The following is a 13,333-nucleotide window of genomic DNA, read 5'->3' on the forward strand; positions in this document are numbered from 1 at the left end:
ATTACCCGCTTATAATTTTCTGGGTTTGTCTCCCGTATCCAGCAATAATCTCCCATCATTTCTTCTTTCCAAAAGCCTTGATAACGCTTTTCAAAAATCATGAGGTCTTGGTGAAACCTTTCACCCTGTTCATCACTTTCAGCACCTAGGTTTGCGGGAAAATTATCCAAATGTGAATGCAAAAAATGCATTTTGAGGTACACGTTGCATTTCATAGCACTGTAGTTTTTCAACAAGTCTTTGACCATCCTTCTATAGTTCGGATCTTTTTTGTTGCCAAGAAATCCACTAACGACTTGCTTAAAGCTGTCCCAAGTCGCTGCTTCTCCTGTTGATAAATTATTCGCAAAATTTTCGTCTTTCAGCAACTTTCTAATTTCCGGACCAACAAATATACCTTCTTTTAATTTGGCTTGATTTATTTTAGGGAAAAATTTCGTTAGGTACTGGAAGGATGGCGCGTCCTTATTTAACGCCTTTACAAAATTTTTCATTGATCTTTATTTGATGTGAACTGCTGGCAAAATAACTCGTTCGGGATTTGCTAAAAGCGGGTTTGCGATATTGAAGGCACCCGGTTCGTACTCAGCTCTTAGTGGCCAGTTTTCCTGAATATAATGGGTTTCTCTAGCACGGCTGTCCCAAAGACAGAGAAAACAGCAATATTTAGTGAAACCTCCTTGAAGTCCGAGAATTACATCTACAACCTGGGATGTATTTCATATACTATTTATTTTAAACTGTACCACCGAAACTGCTTACCTTTAACCCCGCAAAAATTTTCCAATTAAATTGTTTGTATTGAATGAGCTCAAATAAGTTTCTTTGGTATTCTCGGAATGTGACACTGGTATTGACGGTAACGAATTTCCTTTATGGAGTAATCCTGCTTTTAAACTGTGCTTTGAACTGTCTATAAACAAGCGCCAACCATCCACTTTATTTTCTAATTTTAGTGCTTCAAATAAACCTTGACCATCATTCCAGTAGCAAATATTTTCACTTTTAGTAAAAAAAGAAAAGAAAGTCTTGTGTCTATTTCGAAATTTGGAAGCACTTGTCGAAGGGCTCAGGCTGCCCCATTGCTTCCTCCTAGAACTTCGCTGTCAAATTTCGATAATTTCAAACCTCTCTCAAAGTCATTAAGTTCGGCTTATGAGACTATATATGAGACCTCTCCGTCTTGTTCACTGTCTGAGTTATCTGCTTCGGAGTCACTTTCGCTTGAGGCTTCAAAACTTATAGGCGGCTTAGGTATGGGTAAGATATGGTCATGTAGTTTTGGTTTTGTAGCTGACGCCACATTTGGATAACTTATAAATTTCCTCTTTTTTCTCGTTTTACCTTTAACGTCTATCACGCAAAAATAGCACTGGTCATGGTTAAAATGTTCAGTCCACATCATTGGAACACCAAATTTCAAGTTATGAGGTTTACCCGATACCTATCTCACTAAAGTTAATCTATAGGAGGCGCAAATAAAATGGGGTGTCAAGACTTATCGAGATTTTTTACACGGAAACCGAAATAATGAAAGTATCCATCTTTGACAGAGCTGAGTTTCCGAAAATATAATGTCCGCAAATAAAGCAAAAATCACCCGGATTACTTTTACATTTAAAATCTCTTTTGCAACAAGCCATTTCTTAAACACATCTATCGATATAGTATGTATAAATTTGCACTTCAAAACAAAATTTACAACCAACAGTAATGACAATTAAATACTTGATGTCTTTTTAAATTTATTATAGCCTAAGATAGAGTGACCAAATGTAATGTCTCGCCAATTTTATCAAAGTAATATTAAAATTTTAGGATAGACGCTTTCAAGTTAACGGGGCTATAGTCTCAACGGCACGTCCGATTGTTATACTGGTATGCTTAAAATTTTTGCAGTTAAATTACTTACAACATAGGTGGACTAGCTTTTTTTCGTCCATAGAATTTTTCCGATTTTAAAGTGGTTTAATCTGAAATTTTGTAAAAAATTTCGTTTTTTTCAACATTTTTTGAACGTTTTTTGGCATAGTGGCTACTGAAACTACTTAAGGGAGGTGAAGGCACGAAATTTTTACGGGAATTAGAATAATGCATAATTCAACAGCTTAAAGCGAACAAATTAAAAATACAAATTTTTGCCGTACCTATATGAAGTAGTGTTCTGCATAAATGGTAATTTTCATATTTTCGCCGATGTCTCGGAAACTTGATCGGCCATAGGAAAATGGAAGTCTTATTCGGAATCAGGAGAAAATTTTACTTTAGGAAAAGCCTATTTTATTTTTGGAGATTTTTTTTTCGAGTAGTGTTATCTATCTTCCAACTCTCGCAAGTCGTAGAGAAATGCTAGGCGTATTATTTGTGGCTAAACTACTGAGCGGACTGATTTCTAGCCCCTTTCTTTTGAACGAAGTAATCTTCAATGTCCGATCACGAGCGTCAAGAAATTACAGATCTCTTATTTTGAGGCAGTATAGAACTAATTTCGAATAAAGTGAATTTTTCTGTATTTTTGTCATGATTTTTACTCTCATTTAAATTTATTTGATATGTATAACCGATTCACTTTTTACTATAAAGAAAACTATCCTATCCTATCTTAACTCGTAACAAAATCTATATATATATATAAATCAAATTATGTGTATGTGTGTATGTGTGTGTGTGTGTGTGTGTGTGTGTGTGTGTGTGTTCGCTATGGAAACGTATTTTCCACACTTCAATTATCGCCAAATGTTGGCTATAGTTTCCTTCTATCAAGACGAAGCTTTTAGGCTAAAAATAAGCTCGATATATAAAGTTGGCGTGGCACCCCCCATAAAAATGGAATGTTTTTTTTTAGCTGTGCAAACGAGCAATCTTAGCTCCCAAAAATGATGATATTACCAAAATTAATGATCGCATTCAAAGCCAAATTCCTGGTGAAGTGACGAAATTTAAACAAACAAACGAACACAGTTTCAGATGAACATCAAATTGTGAATTATCCAATTTAATTTCAAAACTCTTTAGAACAACCTGGAATGCCTGCGCATATGTCAACTTTTGAAATTGGATTGTTGAGTCATGCTGCTTCGGAATTTAGACCCACCAAAATTGTGCAATGGAACCAAATTTTGCATTAAGAAATTAATGCCGTATCTAATCGAAGCAACAATCATCAGCGGCAAAAGCAACGGTGAAGATGTGCTCATATCACGGATCCCAATGATTCCTACAGATTCGTCATTCAATTTTAAGCTCTTTCAGTTTCCTCTACGCTTTGCTTTTGCAATTATAATAAAAAAGCTTGCTTTTCCCATGGTTAGCTATATATTGCTTGCTCTAGAGTTGCAACGCCAAAAAATTTTTTATCTTTGCACCGAACGAACAAACCAAAAATATTATGCACCCACTAAGATGCAATAATAAAATGTTTTAAACGAAAATTTCAGCAAATACGCGAACATAATTCAATTTAATTTACAGAACAATAAACTAAAGAATCAACAAACAAAACAGCAAAAACAACGTAACATTCACTCGATATCGGGCGTTACAACGTAAAATTTTCACTTATTTAACAATTTAGTAAATGTATTATTTCTATCTGATATAAAATACTCAGCTGATGATTTTTATTCTGTAGCTGAGCAGTTTTATAACTCGACGCTTAACAAAACTTCGTCTATCAACAACTCGGCAAAAACAAAATCCGTGCGTCATGCGGATGTGCCCCTCGTATCGGTTGGGCAGACTTTGGAGGGTATTAATACGTTGGGTTTTTTATTATTACACTCCATAAAAACCCCCAACTAGAATGTTGCACTATAAATATATTACTTTTTATCTTATAATAATCGGCGCATGCAAATGCCTCAAATTAATAGGCATAAAATTAATACAAACTTTTGAAGAGGTTGCCTTAACAACTAAATTGTAGACTCGATAATATAAACATACAAACTTTGATATATCCTCACATACATAAAAACCTTAACTCAATATTTACACATTCTATAATAACAATATGAGATTGACATACATACTAATGTAAATAAACATAAACATTTCTCTTTGAAGTTCTTATATTTGTTAACTTTGTAACTCATTCAAATACTTTCCAGAAAAAACACAGTCACTTGGGTAAACAAACCAGCATGTTGAAATTATGTAACAACAAATTAGTTGGAAGCATCATGATACCAACATTACTACATACTAACACTTTTTCAACACTTATGTGTATATTAAAATTAATGTTAAGGAATGGGTCTGATGTGGCGTATGCGCAACTTTTATGGTGAGTGTCGGGAGCGTAAATATTTTATTTTTAGCTTTTCTGAGCGCGTATTTAAATTTAAATTAGCTGCGTATAAAGAGGCTAAGCGTCGGTGGAGTTTATAATTTTTCTGCGTATAAAGTATGACCATGAAAAAATAATAGCAGAGGTATAGGTAAGCATTTGATAGGGATGTGTGTGGATGAATCTGGAAGTTACAACGGTGCCCTACATAAGCCCTGGAATTCTGAGTAGCGGATACACATAACTCTGGGGATCATAGTTTATAACCTATATCTGATTTGATTGCAATTAATAATGGACTCAAGCACTTTTTGTTCATAAAATTGGTGAATAGTAAAGAAACAAAATGAAGAGACACATCTCTGTTCCAACTGAGTATAATGCATACTGAAATTTAGCCGTACTAATTTTCTGCGCAACAATTTCATAAGTGTAAATTAAGTTATGCACTTGGTAGGCCCTATAAAGTTTAAGTGCATATGTATATGGGGTATTCCATCCCATTTCGACCAATTTTGAACCGACCCCTTTAGAATTGGCTGAAAGATTTTCTTACTTTTCTAGCTTACGAGAGACGTTTTTCAAAAGTTTTTCAAATTTTTTCATCCAACTCAAAAAAAGTTATGAATTTAAAAAAAAACGCCGTTTTTGTTTTCAAAATGCTATAACTTTTTCAAAAATTGACCGTTTGGGATCATTTTTTTTAAATAGGTTTTTAAATGTACTTTTCGGAAAAAATACAAAAAAAATTTTAAGTTTTTTTTTTTCAATTAAATAAAAAAAAAAATTCTCGGCCCACTCCGGTATTAGTGGGGATGATTGCAGAATTGACTGAAGTTTTTTATGAGAAAAAAAAAGGGCGAAATTCGAAAAATCTCGAAAAACTGAAAAATTACAAAACAAAAAAACTAAAATTTTTTTTGAAATTTTTCCGAAAAGTACTTTTAAAAATAAATTTAAAAAAAAAAGATCCCAAACGGCCAATTTTTGAAAAAGTTATAGCACTTTGAAAACAAAAACGGTGTTTTTTTTAAAATTCATAACTTTTTCTGAGTTGGATGAAAAAATTTGAAAAACTTCTGAAAAACGTCTTTCGTAAGCTAGAAAAAGAAGAAAAACTTTCAGCCAATTCTAAAGGGGTCGGGTTCAAAATTGATCGAAATGGGATGGAATACCCCATATACTTGTATGTGAAAAAGACAAAGCTATTCATAACATAAACTTAATTCTTAAAATTGTCAGAATCGAGACACAACACAGTCCAGACAGGCTAGCAGATATTCTCAAATGAAAATTCAAGGAAACTAACAATCTAGTTTGACCACGGAGAAATAAGTTTAAGAGGTGTAGGTTACACATTAAAATTAAAAAATAATGTAGACTCCAAACAAGTAAATGTATAACCTGATACAGTACCTAGATCGAAGCTGAGCCAGAGCAACGTTGATCTCCTAGGAAGTCAGCATCCCTTATCGTGGGTTTCCGCTATTGGATGCTAACTAGGAACTGGGTCCCAGTAGGTTAGGGGGCTAGAATATACCCGCAGTAAGTATGCCTGTCGTAAGAGGCGAGTAAAATACCAAACACATTCAAGGGGTTGTGTAGCGTAAACCTTTCAAGGGGTCGCCTGCGCAATATATAGCTTCTCCAGCCCAATTGTCAACCTCACCTATCTGTGGGGAATCCGTTTCATTAACCCGAACTCTTCATGTATCTAGGGGGTGGGAGGGCGGTTATGGGCTTAGAGGTCCCATGTGGTCATAACAAATCGTTCCCGATATGGTCGGGCTCGGTACCTGAATGTACCGGATCTGCATCCGGCAAAGGACCATCAACACCGATAACAATCCCCAAAGCCTTCGGGGAGTATCCTTATAGCAGCAACAACAACAACTATGAACTGGATTTGCAAGGAATTTATCAGAAATAGATTTTGCCGAAAACTTTACGTATGAGACTGATGGGTTTTTCATGATCTGCTGGCTCAAGCGGCCAAAAAATTGTTTGCCGAATCTCTTCGTAGTGCTTGCATAGATGCACTTTATATCCCTAAGTGGCAGGGCCACATCCATCATTTATCTGTTGGGATTCCCAGATGTCTGTTTGATCAGTATTCCCCCAATCTTTTTTTGTGGGTAGCAGTCTACCCTTACAATGTAGATGATGTTCTGGTGTCATAAGAAGACATCCTTTTGCAGTTCTGGGTACGATGTTCAGCTGTTTAATTGCTATATAAGTAGCTGAGCGTTTTTGTCTTTACCTCAAAAGTGTCCTGCACTCAAGGGTTTTTGGAACGGCTCTGTGCGGGGCTGAAAATTGTCCAAGAACATGTGAAGGTACTACAACCTTAGACTAACAAAGTTACTTTTATCATTGATAAAACTAGACTTTAGGCTTTGTCAGTGATGGCAGGTGTAGGGAGTACGTGTTAAAGTTTGAACCGTTCGACCACGACTTGTACTCGTACCCTGCGTACAAGGCTAAGACTCCAGCTATTACGAGTGGAATTGCTATATCTGAAAGCAGCAAGTAGCAAGGGTCCTAGAAAGTTTAAAGTTTTCTCCTAGAGAATAGAGCTATTTGTTACATAAGTCCTGGTTTCTGATATGATTTTCAGTTTCGTCGTTGTGCAAACTTCCATAATACTATGGAAACATTCAGAAAAGGTGAGGTCCCCACGGACCACCCAGTCCAACCTTATGTAGCCTTTGTGCTTTAAGTGAAATAATAGCTCCATACTCAAGAAAATAAAGTTCATTTTCGAACTTCAAATTTAGTTTTTTTTGCCAGACAAACTGAAATATAATGCCTATGACGTGGATGTACAATATAAATGACACTTCCGGCGTGATATTCCTAAATGAGATATCCCAGTTCTTTGTTGGTGATAGTACCGTTAAAAAAAAAACAAGGGAATTGACAGATTTATCTCCGATGAAATTTCCAATATATGCTGTGTTCCTTTTAATTTTTCCTTCAAATTTGCAACATATTTTATGTCAATATCGAACTGCATTGAGTAGCTGTCACTAAGACGCATTTTCTTATGAAAAACTCATTTCTAGTTGAATGGTCATCGGCGTAGAATACAATGATGAAGCTATGTTGTGCGGAAATGGATTTCGAGAAATCAAACAGAAAAGGAGATAGCATACCATATATATGTGTCCCTTATTTAATTCTTCTTTTAAATCTTTTGGCGTAAGGGTAGACCGTTCAAAGTATTGCATTAACGTACAAGACGGCTTAAAGTGTCTTGGCTACAGCCGATAGTACAAATATCGGATGACATGTGTACACTTGGTCAGCTGGTTTTGCAGTCTTAAATAGCGTTACCACCGTTTTCCGCGTTGCTACTGTACCACACCGAAGTATTTTTAACTAAGGTGAAGTTGCAGCGCCCTTTCTCCGATTCTTCCCACATCAGATTAGCGATTACATTTTAAAGCAGGTAAACTGGGACAAAGATCGCATCGTCAGAGACTGTACCAGAAGCACTTGTTATTCGCATAGTATAGACTTGGTAAGCTGCTAGTAAATATTTTTTGTGGGTTATTTTAGATCCGTGTGTTTAAGATTATCAAACTGGTAATGTTGGACAATCGCTGTCATGTAGTTTTTCCTGGACCGCAAATGTTGGGCATTATTCGCATAAATGCCCCCTTACTTTAGCAACATTTTCACTCCCACAGCGCTGAAGCGTTTCCTAAATGTTTTTTCATAGTCAATGTTTACTCCCAAATATTCGAAGTTAGGCCTTGAGTTTGTTTTAAAATATTCTATGGTTAGGACTAACTCATCTACAGTCCGGGCGTAAAGCGGATAAAGCTCACTTCTATTTTACCGCTAGCCGTCTCCAGCCCAATATTCGTCAGCCATTACTTTATTCTTCCTGCGGCGTCATTATATGATGCTTCGAGTAGGTCCAGTTTCTTGAAGAATGCTAATAGTACATAGCCACATGTTGCCTACCTCCGGGAAAGTCGAAGTTAGAACAGATCCCAGAAGGACGCCTTCGATAAGTTTTTTCTCTCTTACTTTCACATTCGTATCAAATAGGGGTACTCTGTCATTAAATTAGATACCGATTACTCTTCGCAGCTAATCAGTTGCCATACACCGTTCCGCAAATGCATAATACACACTAGAGGTTTACGCCGGTCACTTAATCGATGGCGCATCTACATAATTTAAACTTACATGGACCGTTGATAAAAGTTTAAAAATGTAGACCATAATTTGCATATATTTTTTTTTTCTTTTTTTGTATTCACGTATGATGAAATTAAATATTTAGTTAAAGCCTTTATTTAACTAGTTCACATAAATAAATCAAAACTATGTGCTGAAAAAAAAACTTATTTTTCTAGCACTCTTAGTAAGACATCAGTAATGAACCTTACAGCCAAAAAATACATCAACTGTAATAAAAGCCGAGAAAAAAAATACCAGAAAAACTGTCTCATCATTACACTGAAAGTAGGTCGTAGAAAAATATGCGGAAAAGAATGAAATACACTCGACTTACATTAGATAAATTGCAGGAAGTCTTCGATCGTCTTTCTTTGCTTTCTATCATCAGAGCATTACATACATACATACATACATACATACATACATACATACAAACATACCTGACTATGAATATAAGTAAGTGTTCATGTACACGGAACTAGTCATAGAAATAACTATCTCACAAGACAAATTTTTGTAACTAAGATTGCAGTAGTACTGAAACGGTAGTACTGAAACCGCAGGAAAACTGATGGTGAGCCTCCTGAAGCAACGACCCACGAGAGCAATAGAGGACGGGACAGGACTATCATATAGACACAATAATTAGAAGTGAAGTGACAAACGCGATCAAGGAAGCCTAGACTGGTAGTGTTACTCTTCACGCTAAATATCAAGAGTGCTTTTAAGTTAGCCTGGTGACACGACGTGCTTTTTCAGAGTAACACAATGCCTGCTACAAGTTCTGTAGGACTATTTGAGAGACGGATATAGATCTAAAATGGAATAAAAATTATAAATTTAAACATCGTATATCCCTAGAAGAATTTGGGTGTGAACTTCTTTCTCACGAAATATCGCACATGACTACCCTTCCTCGTAGCGATCCAACCAAAGCTGTTATACGCATTCCTCAAAATAGCGCTGAAACTTCAAAAAAGTATACCAAAATCAATAAATCTTAACCGAGGACGTTGCATAAAACACATCAATAAATGTTTCAGCTGTGAAAAATTTATTTGTATGAATAACTCGGAGATGTCGACCAAATCCAATAATTCTTCTTAAAATACTTAAACTATTTTTTATATTCTTTCACAAATAATTTTTATGTTCATTAAATAAAAGAATTGATTTCAAACTTGAATTATAATCAACAGGCGTTTTTTTTTAATAAATTTACCCATGAACTTAATGTACGATATTTTTTTGAAAAGAAGGATACGGGTTGCAACTAAACTACGCCTTCCCTTTGGAAGTTTTTGTTTTCCTAGGTAGCACTGTCCCAGTGACCTGCATCAGGTGAGTGGTTTCAATTTTGTAGCTCAATAGGAAATCGCATAAAAATGCATAAAAAAATTTCTAGATAGAAGGAAAGCATCCATCCCAGAACTATCTCTGGGTGGTACAAAAATACAATTCTCAATGGAGGTAAACTACCTAGGGGTCACACTGGATAGAACCCTCACGTAAAATGCTCATTTGGATGCTATCCTAAACAAAGCAGCAAGATATTTCTTCTCCTGTACTCGAATCGACGGCCAAACTTGGGGGATATTTCCAAAAATGGTATAGTGGGCATTTAATACTGTTGTAAGGCCAATAGTCACCTATGCTACCCTAGTTTTGTGGCAGAAGGCCACGCAAAGAACGGCAACAGCAAAACTAAGAAAACAGCATCGATTAGTTTGCATTGGCATAGCGGGTGCTATGAGAAAGTCCCCTGCTAATGCACTTGTGCTTTAGTGGGAATACCTCCATCTGAAATTAACAAGAAAATTCATAGGAAATCCCACATTAAAACTGCGTGACGTAACGTCCCCTAAGCTCAGAATCTCACCGAACTTTGAAATGTCCATTGTGGAGACGCCCCACTGGAAAACAGGGAATCCCTATAATCACCTTGACTCAGAGGTCTAGTTCAAGAACGAATCGAAATTCGATGTCGGAAGAACGGCAGCTGGCATCTGTGGACCGAACTTCAAGAAATCGATACCAATGGAATGCTACCTCACCATATTTCAGGCATAAATCCATGCACTAGAAGTCTCTGGTAGAGAATGTCTGCGGACTGGCTTAACATCGAAGAGCATCTACATTATGTGGGACAGCCAGGCGGCCCTGCGTGCCATGCAATCCTACACAGTTACAACTAAGCTAGTGGATGACTGCACTGAAATCCTTAATGGCCGGGGAGCCAAAAACAATGTTTTGTTATGATTTGTTCCCGAACATCAGGAACAAGAGTAATGAACATGTAGATTAACTAGCAAAGGAGGATACAATAGCAGAATTCTATGGTCCAGATCCCTTATGTGGACTTACAAAAGCACACACCAGGGAAACTATAAGTAACTGGGAAACTAAACAATTCAGACATCACTGGATTAATTGCCCAGGGTAAAGAGAGACAAACAGTTTATACTTACGGCAATGCAAGTATCAGCCAAACTCATTAATCTATGCAGGGAGGAACTAAGAACCCTCAACGGGCACTATACGGGACACTGTGGTCTACCATATCACCTAAGTAAGTTAAATCCATACGATACCCAAATTTGTAACTCCTTTGAGCCGGATGATGAAACGCCAGTTCTCATTCTCAGCGAATTCGTCGCTCTGGCTAGGCAGAGACTATCCATTAGAAGGTGTAACTCTTAGTCCCTATGTGATTTGGAGTAAAAAGCCTCAAGAGATACTTAGATACATTTAATGCCTCCAGACACCAAATTAGGTTGAAAGGATTGGCTTTCTAATGATCTATAAATATCTTAGATCTTTTTTCTTTATAGAAGACTTCTGTTTGTGTTTTTCAGGTTGTGTTTCCACTATTCGACAGTGAAATTTCCGAATTCGATTGCGTTTTCGAAATTTCACTTTCCCGGCGTCATCTGGCAATAGTTTTTTTTTAACACATGTTGCTTTGTCAGCTGATTATTTTTTAAGGCTCAAGCTCTATTTTTCAATATTTTCTAATTTCGCATTTAAATTTGCTGAGACACACGAAAGCAAGTTAATACAAAGGAATTATAATTATAACTTAAGAAGTTCCCTGTCCCATGTATCATATAGTCGGTCCAATGCCAAAGTCACGAATGTGCAAATTTTATGTATTGAAATAAACGCTTAAAACATTGTTAAAAATAGAGATTTGATTAACTGAGATTTACTTTTGTATTTTTCAACCACTATTGGAAGGTTTACTTTTGAAAACCACTAAGTAATGTTATTTGGCAAAATGATTTTTTAATTTTTTTTTCAAAAAAGTGCACACTTGTTGTTTTAGCTTTGCAAAATTTGACATATATAATATTTCCTTTAAACAAAAATGGAAAATTCGTGGCTTTGTCATTGTATTGACTATATATAATTCAAGCTTGCAATTTTGTACCGTGCACGTGTATCATATATGAGCAAATTTTGATATATTTTATACAATGGAAATTACTTAAACATAGTGAGCTATATCTGTTTTTCGTATGGGACAAGGCTGTATAGACTTTTTAAACTGTAAACTTTTCAAGTAAGGAAGGCTAAGCTCGGGTGTAACCTAACATTACATACTCAGTTGAGAGCTTTGGAGACAAAAAAAGGGAAAATCACCATTTAGGAAAATGAACCTAGGGTAACCCTGGAATGTGTTTTTATGACTTGTGGATCAAACGGAAGGTATTAAAGAGTATTTTAAAAGCGATTGGGTCATAGATCTATAGGTGGACGCCTTTTCGGGATATCGCCATATAGATGGACCAGAAGTGACTCTAGAATATGTTTGTACGATATGGAAATCCAATGAAAGGTGATAATGAATATTATGAGTATTTTAAAAGGGAGTGGGCTTTAGTTCTATAGGTGGACGCCTTTTCGAGATATGGCCATAAAGGTGGAGCAAGGGTGACTCTAGAATGCGTTTGTACATTATGGGTATCAAATTAAAGGTATTAATGAGGGTTTTAAAAGGTAGTGGCCTTTGGTTGTATATGTGAAGGCGTTTTCGAGATATCGACCAAAATTTGGACCAGGGTGACCCAGAACATCATCTGACGGGTACCGCTAATTTATTTATATGTGTTATACCACGAACAGTATTCCTGTCAAAATTCCAAAGGCTTTTGTTTTCGCGCTGCAGAAATTTTTCATTTTCTTCTACTTAACATGGCAGGTGTCACACCAATTTTGCAAAGATTTTTTCTAAAGTTATATTTTGTGTCATTAAAAAAATCCAATTTCCATGTGTCATCCCTTCTTTCGTATTTGGTATAGAATTATGGCATTTTTTTTAATTTTCGTAATTTTCGATATCAAAAAAATGGCCGTGGTCGGATTTGGGCCATTTTTTTACCAAGATAAAGTGAGTTCAGATAAGTACGTGAACTGAGTTTAGTAATGATATATCGATTTTTGCTCAAGTTATCGTGTTAACGGCCGAGCGGAAAGACAGACGGTCGACTGTGTATAAAAACTGGGCGTGGCTTCAACCGATTTCGCCCTTTTCCACAGAAAACAGTTATCGTGTCAGAATCTAAGCCTCTACCAAATTTCACAAGGTTGGTAAATTTTTGTTCGACTTATAGCATTAAAAGTATCGTAGACAAATTAAATGTAAAAGGGCGAAGCCACGCCCATTTTGAAATTTTCTTTTATTTTTGTATTTTGGTGCGCCATATTATTACTAGAGTTCAATGTTGACATAATTTACTTATATATTGTAAAGATATTAAATTTTTTGTTAAAATTTGACTTTTAATTGTTTTTTTTTTTTTTAAGTGGGCGTGTTCTTCCTTCCGATTTTTCTAATTTTTATTTAGCACA

General features: G+C 35.9%; 1 pseudogene; it reads left to right on the top strand.

Moving 5' to 3' along the window:
* The window catches only part of LOC137254377 (uncharacterized), a 101,791-nt pseudogene that overhangs the window by 37,538 nt on the left and 50,920 nt on the right, over positions 1-13,333 (top strand).

The sequence above is a fragment of the Eurosta solidaginis genome, chromosome 5 (genome assembly GCF_040869045.1).
Source record: "Eurosta solidaginis isolate ZX-2024a chromosome 5, ASM4086904v1, whole genome shotgun sequence".
In the NCBI taxonomy this organism is placed as follows: domain Eukaryota; kingdom Metazoa; phylum Arthropoda; class Insecta; order Diptera; family Tephritidae; genus Eurosta; species Eurosta solidaginis.